Source organism: Anabrus simplex, chromosome 1, assembly GCF_040414725.1.
Source record: "Anabrus simplex isolate iqAnaSimp1 chromosome 1, ASM4041472v1, whole genome shotgun sequence".
In the NCBI taxonomy this organism is placed as follows: Eukaryota; Metazoa; Arthropoda; class Insecta; order Orthoptera; family Tettigoniidae; genus Anabrus; species Anabrus simplex.
The window spans coordinates 1,010,054,326-1,010,068,279 of NC_090265.1; positions in this window are offsets into that span (position 1 = coordinate 1,010,054,326).

The following is a 13,954-nucleotide window of genomic DNA, read 5'->3' on the forward strand; positions in this document are numbered from 1 at the left end:
TATGTAGAAAATCTACTGGAAATTCAACTAGAAGAGGGATTAACGCTTACTACCAAGATTCATAAGCGCCATATTAATTGGGAATCGGAAAAGATGAAAGTCAAATTAGCAGCCCAAACTTTGAGTAACAGTGTGGCTCAGGCACTCAGGTATTTGAAATTTTCAGGGTATGATTTATTTGAAGACTGTGAAACTACAGCTGAATTTGTAGAAATTCTTAATAACATATCTGACATTTTGAACAGCAGGGATATATTACAAAAGGGATTTAAGTGTGCATTCTCTCCCAAAACAGAGGTTTTTATAAAGGATTTCCTCAGCAAGGCAGAATCATACATCATGCATCTATCAATATCAAGTTCGTCAGACTCTTCTGTTCTTCACTCAAGAAACAAGACTGCTTTTCTTGAATTTTTGGTGTGCATAAGGAGTTGCCTTGGCCTCTATAAGTATTTAGTCCTCAGTGAGCAGCTTAAACTGAAATACTTCTTATTGTACAAATTCAGTCAGGACCACTTGGAGGTATTGTTCTCTGCCATTAGAAAGAGAGGTGGTGATAACAATAACCCTACTGCTGCTCAGTTTAAAGCTGCGTACAAAAGATTGCTGGTTCACCATGAGGTAAAAGGAGCATATTCAAGCAACTGAATTGCCTTGGATCAAATTAATCTATTAAGTGTATCTAGCTCAGAGCCCAGTTCAGATTCATAGTGTCATGCAATTCTCACAGCCCAAGATAGGGTTGCAGATATCCCACTCATTCCAGAGTTTGATCATGACTACTGTACTCATCCACCATTTGAACAGCTGTCCCCATATGTGAGGGATGTTGTGGCATATATTGTTGGATTTGTGGTGAGGAAGGTGGATGAGAAGTGCCAGAGAGAACTACACAGACTATGCTTTAATCAAGAAGATGTACTCTGGAGGTGAGGGATTAATCGTGCCCTCCAAAGGTATACCGGTAGTATTGTGTAAGTTGACTGAAAGTGCACTCTGAAGTACCGTATCATGTACTAAGGAGCAAAGAAGTTCATTAGAAGGTCCTCCGTAGGGTGTTGAGGTCAGTGAATAGAACCTTGTTTTACTGTATAAAGAACCATTTACCTGAGCAAGAATTTGCACAGAGCCATGAAATAGACTTGGTTAAGTTAATTGTGAAGTGTTATGTCAATTCCAGAATGCAACATGAATGTGCTAAGGAAAAGGAGAAAAGAGACAGAAAGAAAGTAAGAAGTGTATTGAACAAGTACACATTGTGCAATCATCAGTGATTTAGGACAGTATTTTGAAGACATGTAGTTCTCAGGTTTTCAAAACATTACTGATCTTCAGCCTGGAGAAGAATGGTGATTAAACTTACAGTACATGTAAGTTAAATATTTGTTTCCTGCATTCTGTCATACATTTGTGTATTGTTTGGCTGCAGCTGCAGCCCTACATGGCTTCCTGTCTTGCATCATATTGTAAATTATGTTGTTATACATTTTTAAGGATAGTTTTGTGAATGTTACATCTCATCTTAACTAACTCAGTTATAGTTTGATATAGCCTGAGCGTTTAAAACAGTTGAACAACGTGTGTGTGTGTGTGTGTGTGTGTGTGTGTGTGTGTGTGTGTGTGTGTGTGTGTGTGTGTGTCTGATAGTAGCTGATAACCATGATGTTAGGTAATGTAAAACAATAATTATCACCATGCTTAAATGTACATCTATAAACTATATGTGAAGGTCTGTGAATAAGTGTGATGATGGTGATAACTGTTTTTAAACGAGAGCACCTTGAGGTTATCAGCTGCATTAAGTATTGGTAATTTCAAAGTTTCTTTGACCATAATTATTATAGGTGCAGTGGGGACGATTGCGTACTTATCGTAATTGATTTATAAGGCTTAACCAGCATAAAATCGGCATTATTAGTAATGCAGGTTATTGGTATGTTTTGTTGAGTTTATTACTTGCAGCACTGTGAAAATATATGAAAAATAACTATTTCAGACAAATATTACAGAGAAAAACGAAACTTGTGAAATTAGAAGGCAAGAAACTAAAATAGGTTAACAACGTGAGACCTATTCACGTCACCTTATCGTTGAACTGATACATAAACACATCAGAATATCACATATAGAATGATACTTAACACTTTTCATACAAAGAGGAACGGAAATATTCCTAGGGAATTGCATTTTCTATCTTCAATAGTTTACATCAATTAAACATAAGGGATTTAAAAACACTCCGCAATGCTCTTCTTATAAAAGACCGCCTTGTTTTGCTCTACATCTTCTTCTTCTTCTTGGTTAGCTGTTGGACATCGACGTAAGACGCTACGTCCAGTCACTGGTTTGCGGGTTAATTAATGTCTGGGAGAGGTGCCAACGTTAGAAGAAATTAGTACACTTACGAGAGAGTAGGGTTAGCTATGTAATGAAGCTAATTACCGCAGGTAAAGATGAAACTTAGGAAAATACCAATTTTATTTAGGTGAAACTATCAGGGCATAACACAAAAACACTGGGACACAAGGTTCTAATTCTTCACGCCTGTGTAGTCTATCACGACGTCTTACTACAAACAAACAAGACCGGACCACAAATAAGGGTTAGTATGTGCAAGTCCGTACCTAGAGGAAAGGAAAAGGTTACAACTGGATGTTACATGTAACTAAAAAATTATTAAGTCTACAACGCGAAAAGTCGGTTAGAACACTAAACACGAAACATTTAACGGCAGTTGGTAACCCGCATGAAAAAGCTTACCTATGAATTCGCGACGTTGATGTTCATATGACTGACAGTGAAAAAAGATGTGAGTTACAGTACTGACTGCTCGGCCACATGGACATAAGTTACTTTCAAGAAGAGTAAGGCGATAGAGATGTGCAGGCGTACAGGCATGATTTAGTCGGAGTCGGATGAGTGTAGAATGCTCCTACAATTCTATTGCAATAACCGTATGTGTTACTTGGAAGGAGTGGAGTGTCCCAATAAAAGAAGAATCTCATCCTGTAATGACTTTAACAGATGCTTCAATTGGACGTTTTGTCCCATGTGTTCTATTAAATCTTCAAATTTCTTAGAGACGTTGCGACATTTGTCAGTAGAAGTAACATTTGAATTACAGTGTAAAGCCGTGACAGAGGGAGATGCTGATAGTTGTGCGTGGGGATCCGAAGGTTGCCCTTGGGGACTTGACTTCCGTGATGTAGATGCAGGCTCGGTAGGAGTAGCAGGTATCAAACGCACTACTGGAGTGCCAGAATGTTCTGGAACCATCTTCAGATTACTTATCAAATTCAGATACGATGCCCTGTCATAATCTGGTTGAACGGGTGGGCGGGGAGGGTTACTAACCACCATAGTAAATTTACGCTTTCGAGGGAGAGTTTCTTCCGATTGGGAAGGTCTATGGGGTAAAGGAGGGAAATGTTGTGGCATCATAAGGGGGTTGGATATGGACTGTAATGGGGCAAAATAGTTTTTCACTTCTAAATATGATTTGTTTTCAACACTCATAATGCGTTTGATTTCTTTCTGTTGTTTGTGGATTTCACAACATTCAGCTCCCGCAGGATGATTTTCTGCACAATTAGCGCATTTAACTAGTTGGTGAGTGCAATCTTCGGTAGAGTGATTAAGGGAATATTTTCCACATCTCGGCTCCCTGGAACGACAATTAGTAGCGGTATGTCCATACCGCTGACATCGTTTGCATAATAAAGGAGAGAATATAAAGGCCTGAACCTCTAAAATGACCTTAAAAATGGACACACTTTTCGGAAGTTGTTGACTTTCAAATACAACCTTCACAGTACCTGTAGGGATATATTCAGTTTTTCCCTCTTTGGATGATCGTCTATTTAGACGTTGTACTTTCACTACAGGATATGGCGATTCTAAATAAGTGAGAATGTCGGATTCGGAAATAGTATTGTCTACTCCCCGTACTACCCTTACTCGATGAATATTCGAGCACGGAATAAAAGCTGTCAATTTCTTTTCCTTAAGAATGGGATGAGAAAGAAAGGCGTTTGCAGCCTTACTAGACATGAAAGTAATTTGGATCCTATTTCTTCCCTTCCTATGGATGGCCTTGACTTCAACAATTTGCCTCTCATAGAAAATCCGACCCAGAGTCATAGGGTGAATATGTCCTATTTTATTTTGAGATTAGGTCGATTCTACATATACTATGTAGGGGCCAAGATGAGTGTTAGAATATGTAGATACAGGAACGTGCTGGCGCTGATCCATGTCACGTATTGTATCTTGAGAACTGTCTCGTTGGGTATCAGTATTACTAGCGTCCATGTGTAAGTCCTCACGCATGGCATCATTGCCAATATCAGGAGGTCTTCCTAAAGGGCCACCGCCACTATCTATAGACATAGTACTCCGAAAGGCGATGACACAATACTAGCCCCGAAACAACTACAAGAGAAGAATTACTAGGATACAAACACAAACACAAACATAAAACACTCTACTTATCTACAGACGTGAAAAAGCCGCTGCACCAGTGACCGGAGAACAGACGTGTGCACTGCACAACAGCCGAATACCGAATGCAAGGATCATATAAGAGAAATAGATCCGTCACTCCTGTATAATATAGTTCACTGAGAAAACAGGTCATGGAAGCTATAGTGGCCCCTGTATCTCCGCCAACATAAGGAAATAAATACCACGATAATACCTCGTAATAAACTTGATAATAACAGTTGTTACTTTGTTAAAATTTTAATTGTGATAGAGATAATGATTGCATTTCGGTAGGAAAGTTGTATCTAAAGCTTCTCTCGTGTCTTTTACTTGAAAAGCAAATTGCAATTACCGTATTTGTATGTTGGCAATACTGCTATAATGCTAGCTTGTATCGTTGTTTCACCGTTCGCATTTTAATGTACATTTACATCTATTAAATAATAAATGCAACATTGATTACTGAAAATGTTAATGCAATTCATATAAAACCCCAAAACGCCCATATTTGCCTAAATCACGATCTAACGTAACCTCATTCTTTCGCTCGTTCGTTATAACCTTCCCACAACTTTTATGTATGGGAATGGAAGACAGGAGAAAGAAAGGAAGAAGTAAAACACAGCATTATGCACACAGTTTATATTTTGAATTTTATTCCAAACAGCAGGTAAGAAGCACAATCACACACACGTTTAATCGCAACAGCTAGGTAGTTCAATGTGAAATACGTTCATGATCATAATACTATTTCTTCACACTAAGAACGCGTATAATTGTAATTTCACTCCATATTCTCAAAAAACTGGATCAAAAATCTCGTTCATTGCGAAAGAATCTCAATAAATTTTCGTCTAACAAGCACTATTACTAACCGTACGACCAAGTTCCCTTCACGCGCAACGATAACAGTGTTGTGTTTTGAATTTCCTGTACCGCGCAACTGAATGTGTAATGCCAACAACTGCCTTCTAAATTAACCCTCTATAAGAGAATTTTAGTTTTCACTAGTTGGCGGAGATTGAAGGGCCCATCTCGGAACTGCTTCCGACGCTCCCTATGAAGTGTCACCCCCTTGACCGAATGTTGCTCTACATCAGCTGATCGCTCAGAGCTTGATGTTGGTGCCACGCACCGAGCACAGAATAACGTAGAGATGGCAATGCCTACTGCAATGCATTGGCTCGCTGAAGCCGAGTTTTGCGCGCATCGCCATGTTGGCATTACCAGCAGTGATAGTTAATTCCTATCCGAGTCACGTTAATTCCTATCAGAGTCTGTCATTTTAAAAGATTTCTGTAACATTATTTCATTGGTTAACGCATCTAACGCAGTAGAAAAGTGCCTTAGTCATAATGATAAGCACTGGACAGTCCAGAACACTGCTTTAATCGCAGTACCGGTAGTTTAAAATTCGGAAATATGAGCTCAAATAGCCTGTTATTATATCAGATTGTATTTAGCTCAAACGAATTGCCGATTTGCAAGGATTAGCATCTACACTTTGATACCATCGAGATAATGTTCTAGGGTGTGGCAGACAAGTGTCAAAAGTGTTTCTCACAAATGAATATGCCTTTGGAGAAAGAGTAATGGCAAATGCTTTGAACTTCTCATCATACAACTTTTACACTTCGTTACATGAAGCCTTATCTTGTTGTCGTTTATACAGACACAATGAGGTATCTGACAAACCACTAACATTTCACAGTACTCATTATCTATCAGAGCCTTCGTTTTAAGACTATCTACAACAGTAGATAGTTCAGCCACCTTTTTCTTCATTTGCCTTTTTTTCTGGTGCAATAATTTCATTTTCTTTCTGTACGCAATTTCTTTGGTTTTCATATGATCTATTTGAGCACTAAAACACATTTCTGCACTTTTATTACAGATTGATTTTTCCAGAACAGGTACTTCCTGGACTGCTGTAGAGGAGTCTAATGAAGGCATTTTCACAGTCTTTATGATTTTAAGGACCCTCCTCTCCTGTAAAATAAATTTACGAAATAGTAGACTTACTCTAAAAAATATGTATTTCGACACATTTCTCACATCAAAGGCTAAAATGAAGAGAAACTAACCTCTGATTTATTTGTAGGTACTTTGGAAAGCAGCAAACACAGATGGCACAGCCCATTCCCTCAGCCTTACGACACACAATGAAGTACGATCAAAATCACGTTCAGTAAAGTGAGCTGAACATATGGTGCTGAAAGGTGTGGAAACCAATTTCCCCTTCGTATAGCTCTTATCCATTTCTTCCGTCGTTCATTATCTTTTGGAAAACTGTAAATGATAAAGAGGCTTCTTAACCTATACTGCATGTGCAAGGGGAAAACAATTTGGCACTGAATATTCGCAAAAACATATTGCTTACCTGTGAAAAGTTATCCCTGGTATTTTCTTTGAAACTCTGTTTGCACATCCATACACTACACAAGTCGGCATTTTAAAATCAACACAAGTTTCCTTTATTTACTTCACACGTGGCGCACTGTTCACTTGCTTACACTAACTGGTCTCCAATGTTTTGGTCCAAACAACATGGCGGCCGCTTGTGTCCACTGACTTCAACTCAGACGACACATTGCCATCTCTATGTTATTCTGTGCTCGTTGGTGCCACGCTTGGCCAAGAGAAACATACAGAGCGCCCTCTCTATCTATTTCTATGCTCGAAGGTGGGAAGCAACTCTATGGTGGGAAGGGAAAATGGGACAACAAATGTATATTGGAAGTAGAGAAAAATAGTCAGATGAGGGAGAGTTTGGTTAATTTTCTAAACAAGGTATTCGAGGGTGAGAACTTTCTAAAAAAAATGGCAGAAAAGTACACTGACTGACAGAGCAAATGCAACACCAAGAAGGAGTGGTTCGAAAGGGATGAAAGTTGGGGAAAAAACAGAGACGGCACGGACGAATAATTGATGTTTATTTCAAACCGATATGCAGGTTACACAATGCGCACGGCATCGACTCAGTAGGATGTAGGACCATCGCGAGCGGCGATGCACGCAGAAACACGTCGAGGTACAGAGTCAATAAGAGTGCGGATGGTGTCCTGAGGGATGGTTCTCCATTCTCTGTCAACCATTTGCCACAGTTGGTCGTCCGTACGAGGCTGGGGCAGAGTTTGCAAACGGCGTCCAATGAGATCCCACACGTGTTCGACTGGTGAGAGATCCGGAGAGTAAGCTGGCCATGGAAGCATCTGTACACCTCGTAGAGCCTGTTGGGAGATGCGAGCAGTGTGTGGGCGGGCATTATCCTGCTGAAACAGAGCATTGGGCTGCCCCTGAATGTACGGGAGTGCCACCGGCCGCAACACATGCTGCACGTAGCGGTGGGCATTTAACGTGCCTTGAATACGCACTAGAGGTGACGTGGAATCATACGCAATAGCGCCCCAAACCATGATGCCGCGTTGTCTAGCGGTAGGGCGCTCCACAGTTACTGCCGGATTTGACCTTTCTCCACGCCGACGCCACACTCGTCTGCGGTGACTATCACTGACAGAACAGAAGCGTGACTCATCGGAGAACACGACGTTCCGCCATTCCCTCATCCAAGTCGCTCTAGCCCGGCACCATGCCAGGCGTGCACGTCTATGCTGTGGAGTCAATGGTAGTCTTCTGAGCGGACGCCGGGAGTGCAGGCCTCCTTCAACCAATCGACGGGAAATTGTTCTGGTCGATATTGGAACAGCCAGGGTGTCTTGCACATGCTGAAGAATGGCGGTTGACGTGGCGTGCGGGGCTGCCACCGCTTGGCGGCGGATGCGCCGATCCTCGCGTGCTGACGTCACTCGGGCTGCGCCTGGACCCCTCGCACGTGCCACATGTCCCTGCGCCAACCATCTTCGCCACAGGCGCTGCACCGTGGACACATCCCTATGGGTATCAGCTGCGATTTGACGAAGCGACCAACCTGCCCTTCTCAGCCCGATCACCATACCCCTCGTAAAGTCGCCTGTCTGCTGGAAATGCCTCCGTTAACGGCGGCCTGGCATTCTTAGCTATACACGTGTCCTGTGGCACACGACAACACGTTCTACAATGACTGTTGGCTGAGAAATCACGGTACGAAGTGGGCCATTCGCCAACGCCGTGTCCCATTTATCGTTCGCTTCGTGCGCAGCACAGCGGCGCATTTCACATCATGAGCATACCTCAGTGACGTCAGTCTACCCTGCAACTGGCATAAAGTTCTGACCACTCCTTCTTGGTGTTGCATTTGCTCTGTCAGTCAGTGTATATGTCCTATTTATAAAAACTAAAAGAGAGAAAGGGGCAACCCCAGTAACTATAGAGGTATAACCTTGCTGGACTCTCTGAGCAAGGTATACACGGGTATTTTAGCTAACAGGTAGCTTTAGGAAAGGGATGAGGACATCAGATAATTTAATGATTGTAGGAATAATAATAGATAAGTACGGTACGTGAGAAAAGAACGTAGCAAAGTGTTTCTAGGCTTTCAGAAGGCATTTGATACAGTTAGCAGGGAGGCTTTGTTTGAATGAGGGGTTTCAGAAAAGATGAGAAGAGCAATCAAAGGTCTATTGTAACATTAGGGCAGAGGAAGGGGTAGTTAGTAGATTGATTGAATTGAAAGCAGGTTGAAACAGGCGTGTACATTAGTGCCAATTCTTTTCCTGTTGTTTATTAATGACTTATTATGTGGCCACAGAGAGGGGAAAATGTGCCTGTCTAGCTGCAGGGGTACAAGAAATACCAGGGTTTATTTTTGCTAATGATGTACTTTGTTGATGTTGACAGATGGGAGCCTGCAGAGAAGTTTGAATGATGTTTGTAGTTTTGCGAAGAAATGGCCAACAGTAGCAAGTCAAAGGTGATGGTATGTAGGAAAGGTAGTAGAAGGAAACGAAGGAAGAAATGGATAATAAATGTTGAAAAAATAGAGATAGTGGATAAATTGGAGTATAAGAGCCTGCTGATAAGTAGAAATGGTAGCTGGGTAGAACAAATTAGGCGAAACAAATCGGGTCAGCAGCGCTCTCAGTAATAAGGATATTGGAAAATAAATTTCAGGGCATAGATTATGGTACGGTATACAAAGAATGGTGTTTAACGCAGTGGTGAAGAGTAGAATACTGTACAGGGCAGGAATATGGCGGGTGGAAGAAGAGAGCGGGGTAGTGCAACAGAGAGGGAGTAAGTTCAGCAAGAGTTATGGAATTATCTTATTGCGCGGCTAACGCAGGCACAACTGTTATGTGTGAAGAGTTTATTCAGACTGACATTTAAAAAAAAGCTGCTTAGTTACTGGTGTAGATTGAGAACAGGTGAAGAGGGCCCAATTCTGCAGTGGGCTTACCATTTATCAATAAAAGAGCAAGGTGAAAAATGTTTTAGAAAGTTTGGGTTTATGGGACTATTATGAGATGGAATGGGAGAGGAGGAGTGGTGTATGTTGGAGATATGTGATAAAGAGGGCAAGAGACATTGTAGAATAAGATCTTATTGCTGAATGCAGAAAGCGGCTAATGTGAAAATGTCCGAGAGAAGCAGCTTAATCTGGTGGATGTTAGGAATCTATATGAATAGGGGTTGACACAGTTAAATGATAATATGGTTTGTCTAATATTATGCAGTAAAAAAAGAGATGATTTTCATTTAGTGACAGTGTGTAAAGAAACGTCTGAAGAGAGACTTAAATTCCTGTCTGAAAAGCAGCTGGAAGTGATAACTCAACTGGGTAATGAGGTAAAAAATTTAAATTCGTTATTGGAAGAATGGAAGTATGCTGGTAATTTATTTAAGTTTTGGGGTAGAATTAGGAATCTATATGCAATTGAAATAAAAACAAAAAGTCAGTTGTGTCAAGGTGAAGTGATCCTGACAAGGGAAAAAAGAACAGATAGTGTCTAGGTGAAGTGATCCTGTTGTGTGGAATGCTATATTAACTAGTAGCGCTCAGCTCAGCACAGACAAAGGAGTATTCCCCCACTACTAGGGGGACGGGAAGGAGAGAGATGTGAGCGCACGTGTTTCCGAGGCAAGGTGACTTGGCCTAACTGGGGAAGATTGTGGTAGGTTGGGAGTGATAAGAGAGGCAGCTCCTGCAGCTGGCAATCCGGGGAGGTGGAGAGGAAGAAGTTTCCTCTGGCTAGAGTAGTGGGCTACACAGGCAGCCACACGCTCAATAAGAAGTACCTTTAGATGTAACAAACCATTTGTCTTTTTTTCTCTGAATAGATCCATTAGATTTGTTTACTGTACAGATCCAGAGAAAATGAAGGTTATTCATTCATAATTTTTAAATTAAGGGTTGTTTACACTCCCTGATTTTTTAAAAACTCTAAATGTCATTTTAGAGTATTCTCCAACACTTAAAGGTCATTTTTACCCCCAAAATTTGGAAAAAAACTATAGGGGGCAAGTTGATCTACATTACCAATTAGAGGATCATTTTTGGTACATTTTAAACTAAAAATAACATTTTAAGTTAAGGGTTGTTTTCACCATGAGCTATTTTTTTCCTCTAAACGTCGTTTGAAGTATCCTCCGTCACTTTGTTAACGTCAGAAGTAATTTTTACCACAAAACTTTTAAATAGTGTAGAGAAGGACAACCTGGTGTAAGGAAGGGCAGCCTGGCGTAAACAGGCGCATGAGGAAGAAGACGCTGCCGGAGCCGTCAAAAACAGCTACCAATGAGCCTTAAAATTTAAACCTATCAAACAATAATATATTCAAAAGATAATAAGAATTTCCTCCAAGTATGAAAATCTAAATAAATGTTTCGCATTCTCTCAAAATGTTTAGAACAATTTTTGACAGCGCCCTTGAAGATTTTGCATTTGCAGAAAGGAGACATATTTTAATTTTAATCTACATTCAATCTTGAGCCATATTAGCAATTCAGAGTCTTGAGCATAAGAAGACATTCATAATGGAAACAAGTAATAAATGCAGGCGAACTTAAAGTGTTAAGTGATTCTAAATCTTGTGATCATTAAGTCACAAGACCAATAGTTTTATGTGAAACCTGAAGCAAAGAGATGTAATCGTCCGTTTCGAAAATCTTACATGCTCCTGGTTTCCCATTTTCGAACCATGTACCACAGTCACTACCTTCCTAGCACTGGCCCTCTCCTTTCCTATCATTGACAAACCTGCAGTTGTTAGTGCAATGTTAAACACGTAGCAAAAATGATTTCACATATACCGGAATCAGTGGTCGCTTGGTAAGAAGTCAGCGTGCTAGGAATATGCTGTCGAAACCATTGTGTTACATACAGTCAGTATTAGAAGCAGACAATTGATTTATAGCTTAAAATTAATCTCCTAACCAGTGGTATAGATATGAATTCATAAAGACCAGAAATACTGTAAGACTGTCGCAAGGAGAGAAGAACAAGGAGGGAGATGCTAGGAGCTAAGGGGCATCATGGGTAGCCCATCTTATGTAATCTATTATGTTACGTGAATGATGGCGGTTTGAAAATGTTTTGGGATTAAGAGGACCTTAGAACATATATTTCTAAAGTTCATGTTTATTTATGACCATAAAAATAGACACTAATTGTAGTGTTAGAAACTTGAGGCCCCATCGATCACACTGCTTCCTTTGCTTCAAACCGATTTAGCAACCCCGGTATAAAAACACGCCACCTTCAGCCATGTGCTTGTAACCACCTTCAATACATTGGAAAAAGAATACAATTTTCAATTAATCTTTTTAACCCAGGACCAAAAAAAGGAAAATGCCAATAAAGAGTAACCTCTGTACAAGCCATGAAGGCCCTTGGAGGAGTGGAAGGCAAATGCTTTCACTATACATAACTTCGGCACTTATGGGATAGAGCGGTTAGCACTATACTCGGCCACCTTTGCTCCTAGGAATTTTGGTGTAAGCTCAGTGAACCTCAGGGCCACGTGCACCACCGAAAGTGAAAATCTCGTTTCTTACATTTTCAACTTCCTGATGGGGAATCAAATCCACGTCCTTCCGGGTGAACCGAGCACGCCCTTACCACCTCGGTCAGGCAGCCCCTCCAATAAAAAGTAGGAAACAACAATGGCTTAGAAAATAATGCCGTTGCCATATCAATATATGCAGTTTGTACTTTATAACTTACCATTTTATGAACTGCAATGTGTCAATGTTAATAACAGCCACCAGTATTGGTTTTATAAAAACTAAAAAAATAACAACAACCCATAAATGTACACTTCAGATTATATACTTTCTCCCAAACGGTGGAACCAGAATCATGGAGCACAGCTACAGTAATTATGATGCTAGCTCACCATGTCTCTTAGGTAGGAGTGGTATTTCTCCAATAATTCGCCACACTTTCTCACCAGGGGTTGGGGATTTGACCATTTGCTTTCTCTCCCTCTCTTCCTCAAGGTCAAGTTGTTGGTGCTGTTAACCAGCGACAGGCCTACCTATTGTCAGATTATTTTAAATGGCACAATGTGTCTCCTGTTGGTATGTAAATATTGTATGTTGATTACAATTCACAGTTGTCTCTTGTACATTATCATATCATGCTAGAGTGATGGTCTCTCGTTAACTTTTTAATTTCTGTACATTTAACATGTTCCTTTTTTCATCAGACCATTTTTGTGGGGGTATTGAACCATTCAGTTCATGTTCAAATAATATGGATTTTAGCCTTAGGTATTGGAATTGCATGAGACCACCATGAAAGCCATTGTAGAGCAGTTTATTATATAAGAGAGTACAGACTGAGCATTTCTCGTGGGAACATGGCAGCAGTATCATTATGAAAATTCCAGAGACTCATATAAGGAATTTATTACCCAAGCGAAGCTTCTTTATTAATAGTGCTGAACGCGCACCACTTCATGAATCTCGAGGGCTGATTGTGCTTTGGAGGGAAGAAGAAATTAATTTAATATCTCCGGCTACCGAAGAGATGCACTGGATTTGATAGGAGAATTGCAACCTGCGTAATTTCCTGTAAATTTTGATGTGCGGCACGGCTATAATTATAAGTGCATACGTTAAGTGAGATACTTGTCACTCTTTGTGCGGGAGAAGCTTCCAGTCGCGGGCGCGGGTAATACAGACCTCCCACATTGAAGCGCGGTAACGCCATCACAAGCCTGATTATAAATACACGACCGCCGAGCGCGTCACATTCATTCATTGACTGTACGGCTGCTAGAACGAGGTCATTACGCTGCGAGTCGGCGTACAGAAGAGCGTCTTTATCATCGAGCTGCATACGCCTAGTACAACTGAATATTGGGAAAAGTAAATAATCAACATGGATAATTAAGCCGAATTATTGAAATCACATGCGCTGATCTGCTGTCATGAGAGGATGTGCTGCTAATAATTTGACTGTTTGACTAGTAGCTTCATATTACTTGAGGTTCACATTGTAACAAACGAACTACACGTATTAGTGTAGGCTCAGGTTATCGATTGTGTCAGAAAGTTCGGTCAGTGTGAAAGTCTAACATGAAACTGTTAT